The sequence below is a fragment of the Meleagris gallopavo genome, chromosome 1 (genome assembly GCF_000146605.3).
Source record: "Meleagris gallopavo isolate NT-WF06-2002-E0010 breed Aviagen turkey brand Nicholas breeding stock chromosome 1, Turkey_5.1, whole genome shotgun sequence".
Lineage (NCBI taxonomy): Eukaryota > Metazoa > Chordata > Aves > Galliformes > Phasianidae > Meleagris > Meleagris gallopavo.
Window position 1 is genome coordinate 80,625,554 of NC_015011.2, and position 4,604 is coordinate 80,630,157.

At 38.0% G+C, this 4,604-nt stretch overlaps 1 protein-coding gene across 7 annotated transcripts in view; it reads left to right on the top strand.

The window, feature by feature from the left end:
- ZBTB20 (zinc finger and BTB domain containing 20) overlaps positions 1 to 4,604 on the top strand; it is a 397,155-nt gene that overhangs the window by 45,685 nt on the left and 346,866 nt on the right. The gene's annotated exons all lie outside the window — the stretch shown is intronic.

A 4,604-nucleotide genomic window follows, 5' to 3' on the forward strand; every position in this document is an offset into this window, starting at 1 on the left:
TATTATTATTTTGTCTTTTGGAGGCTGGGCTCTAAAATTGCACCAGGAAGAAGAACATTTGTTTGAAAGATATTGTGCTGCTTCAGGAATATTCTTTGTTATCAGCCAGATATTTTCAAATGGGAGTTTTATTCTTTGGAAATAAAACCTCACAGATTTTGTGCTAGTATTAGTTATTTCCCCATCTCCCCTATCTTCTACCAATTCAAAAGTTGTTGTATAGTTAGAGGATACTTGCAAAGCCATTAGCATAAACCACACATTGTAGTATTTGTGTGGTACAGCTGTAAATCTACCCGAAGCATAATCATAAGCTGTGTTGCATTCCTCTATTTCAGATGACTGGGCTTCTGATGCATTGCGGAGCTAGTCAGAAAAATCACATTCTGCTCCAATTTTTTGTACTTTCTTTGTAACCCTGCTAAATTGCATTATCTTACTCTGCTTCTCTTTTCCTTGATAGTGAAACATGGATAATGATACGGACCTAACATGGGATATGGGAGGAGTGTTAGAAGGCAGATGTATTATTTGCAAAGTGCTTTGATATCTCTGGATTAAAGGAGTTATAGAAGTGTGATGTATTATGGAGAGTTATCTGTGTTATTATGGAGCATCAGCAAATCTTGTGATCTTGAGTAAATTTGTGCAAGATAACACAAAATATTTTGTGTCTCCCTAAAAAGTGAAGCAAGTGGATGGAGGAAGCTCAGTTGCCTTGGCAGTAGGGTAATAGGTTAGCAACAAATGACAAAATCCAAGTAAAGAAATCTGTGCCTCCTGTGATTTAAAAAACAGGTCTCAAGTGAATTGAGGATTCAGTTGTCTGTATGACAGTGTTGTTGCTGCGAAACTCCTTTTGCATCTTCTTGGGGACCTGACTTTCAGAGGTGCACTAGCTGCTCTGTGGCTCACTAGAAGATGTCTGCTCGTTGGCATTCACAGGACTGGGAGCTGACAAAAAGATCTAAAATGTTCACTCTGACCTTTTGAAGTTGCTGACCTGCATTCAGGTTACAAATGTACAGCACTTCTCTCTCGAACTACAAAGGTTCTAAGTCGCTAACTCCATCAGGCTGGCACTTCCTTGTGCCCAGCTGCCTTGACTGGAATGTAGGACCAAGAAAACTCACTGTGCACATGATTGTCTTATGGTGACGCAAGTACGTGGAAGAAACCCCACTGACATAAACTAATACACTGACACTGTGGTTGAAAAGTTGTTTTGAATGTCTTCTCCTATTGAGCTTATGCAATGGAGATTAAAAAAAAACAAAAAACACCATGTGTGGTGCAGCCAGGCTGAGCATTTTTGCTCCTACAAATGTTTATACATTCTCTGGTGGTTGTTTGTATTGCTGTTTGTTGACTGTAAATTCCAGACCTAGATGTTTATAATGTATACATTTGTAGGAGAGGTGCATGTTGGGGAATATGGTGAAGGTAGTACTTTTGATGAACACAACCAAATGAATAGTGGATGGGTTTTTTCTGCTTCCAATGTGGTGAATTAATCTTTGTGCTCACAGTGAAAGAGAAGGCTGCTGCAGCAGGAGCTGTAGCTAAGCGGGACATTTCCTGCTCAAATAAAGGCAGAGAGTTGCACAAGAAAGACCACCTCAGATCTGTCAGGTAGGAATGTAGCTAGATTATCTTTGCTTCCAATTAATAATCAAGTCTGTTTTGCTCGCAGTTTCATGGTGGTGATGATAAGGATAATGTGTGTTGTTACTGACAGAATTCCTAACAGCAGAGACCTTTGTAACCCCTCTGCTTTGGATCAGTTTCTCTCCCTGGCCTTTCAGCAAACTTTCCCCTCTTTCACAACTGCTCTTGTCAGCATCCCAGTATCTTGAGTAGTGAGAGTGTGTAGAAAATTTTGGGAGCTGATGAATGCATTTCTGTCCTCTAAACTGAATGGGCATAGCTTCTGAAACATAACATTACATTAAGGAATAGTTCAGCTTAATCAGTCACCATTTTTTTGGATGAGATGTGATTTTTCTGCAACTCCTGTTTCTGTTGTATTTGTGCAAGTAAAAATGATAAGTTTCTGATGCTCCAAACTGCTTAAAGCCTTCGTAATGCTTTCCTTTTTGCTCCATCTCGTGCATGTTCTCTCCCTTTGTTAGAGGCAGTTACTGTTACAGCAGCCTCTCTCATTTGCTGAGAAGTTTGACTGAGTTTTAACCATTTGTAGTTAATGTTATTAGCTTTAAACGTAACTTTCAGTGAGGACTTCCACTATGAGCTCGCCATTCAGAGGTCTGATACCAATCACTTTGCCCTTTCTAAATTAGTATAATAGCACTTTCTAAGACTTCTTAGACCTTCATGGTTTTTCAAAAATGAAGCTTTGGAAGGAATCAATGACCTTTGTATCGATTTTTTTTCCCCTTTCTTGTCAGTTGTGTATCTTGCAACCCTGATAATAGCTGTTTTGTGAAAATAAGGAGGTTTCTACTACCATTATCAGTTTCTTAATGAACTTGAGAGAAAGAGGTCTGTCAAGGGAGTCTTAAGGCTGTCAACCTGTTGATGATCACAGAGCACTGATATATTAGAGTATAGCACATTCTCTTTTTCAGTTATGTACTTAAAAATCCGGGGAATTAAATACACTAGCTAAGCAAGAATATTTCACTTATCTGAAATCAAATCTGTGAATGCTAGAATTGAAGCTGACTGAACAGCCTTAATTTGACTTCCCTCTGCTTTTGCGCTTGTTAATTATATGATCGCATTCTGTTTTCTGTGGGAACCAGTCTTCTCTTACTACACCTAATGGACGTGGCCTATATTCTGAGAAAGAATATAGGTTCCTTAGTGGGAGAGGCTGTTTTCTATAAGATCAATTGCCTTACTTGCTGCAAACATTGGAAAATGCTTAATAAATGAGGCAGGAGAAAGCTGAGAAAGAACAGATTCTTAAGATTATGGTGCGTTTGCATATGCTTGAAGAAAAAGTGCTTGAATTGAGTTGCTTATACAATCAGAGAGCTGTAGGTGGGCTACAAATAAACCTAGTGTTTCTGTGTTCTCTTATGAGTTCACTAAGGCTCCTTTTAACTTTTCTACTTCAATCCTTTTAAAACATTCTGTTTATTTCTCTAAGAAGTGGGGAGAAAAAAAAGAGGTAGTAACAGCCTGCAATGTGATCGTGTCCCTGCAAAATGAGAGAAAAGGTAAATGACACTCCCTTGCCAAAACAGCAGTTCCCAAGATTTTGGCTTTCATTTGGTAGAAAATACACTGTGTTCCACATTACTCACTAAGAAAAGTGGGCTCAACTCTCTCTTCCTGACACTTCAACAGTTGTGTTGGCAATGCTGCTCTATGTAGAACTGGGCCAGGTTAGTTCTCTAAACACTGGGAATTCAGCTGTTTTCTTGTGTATTCTTCTTTTCATATTTTATTACCATAAGGAGAACACAAAGAGTGCTTGTTTCTTTCCTTCTCTCTTTTTTTTTTTTCTCTCTAGTTGACACAATCAGTGTTATTTGAAGGAAAAAAAAATTGCACTCAGAATGGGAAATAGGGTGGGAAAATGTAATAGGATCTGCAAATCTTTTCTGTCTTGTCTGAGTAAATGGGAGCTGATGAGAGATGCAGCACAATGAGGGCTAGGGAATGCTAACTGAACTGGTGTATAAAGATTGTTTCATTTTGCTTCATTTCATTTTACTGTATTGAATTTGAAAAGGAAAATTGCGACGGACATGAAAGTTTGCAGTGGAAACACCTTGGGTTGCTGCACCCTTGACATGAACCTGGGCAAACATGAAAATGAATGTTAAATAAAGTGGTGCATGAATTTTGTAGGTGTGCTTCTGAAGCTACTTTTTGAAGAGTGCCCTTTCAGAATCAGCAACTCTGCCTCTGGGTTATTGTGCTGCTTCTGTTCTTAATTTCTTTTATTGTCCACTTAAGTTACCAATTAAGGAAAGGTGTGAGATTTTTAGTATCCTTCTGTTTTGTTTTTCTTTGTTTTAATGAGCCAAAACTGTGCTGATTCTCAGACATGTATTTTGCAGGATTATATGAAGGCATCTTTTTTTTTTTTTTCATGCAGGCTTTCAGGAAGACGAGAAATGGGTAAAAAGGTGTAAAGAATCCCTATGTAAGGTTCATCTTGAATTTCTAAGTCAATTTAAAGCAGGTTAGGGCAGAACTTTGAGGAACTCAGTGCTAGGTGTGATACTACTACAGTGATGCACTCATCACTAGACAAATTTTACTTTCTGTGTTAAAAGCTGTAGTGTTTTTATCTAACTGGAGTGGGTGCACATTGCTTGCTGATGGGAAGAGCTGTAGTTAAAATCATATGCAAGTCAGTTCAGTTTGAAAAGTTGTCTTTTGCATACTATTATGCTGCTTTAGGCATGGATGATTTTGAAAAAACTGTGAGGGTAGCATTTTTGTTTTTTTTTCTAAGTCAAAGTCTGTCGTGGAGGTCTGAAATAATGTAGCATGAACAGCAAATATTTCTGCATAAAATTTCCAACAGCACAGATTATAAGATTTGAGTCTCATTTAGGAGCCACAACTCTGGGAAATATCTTTGATGATAAAACATTTAAAGATAAAGCCTTTTTTTTTTTTTT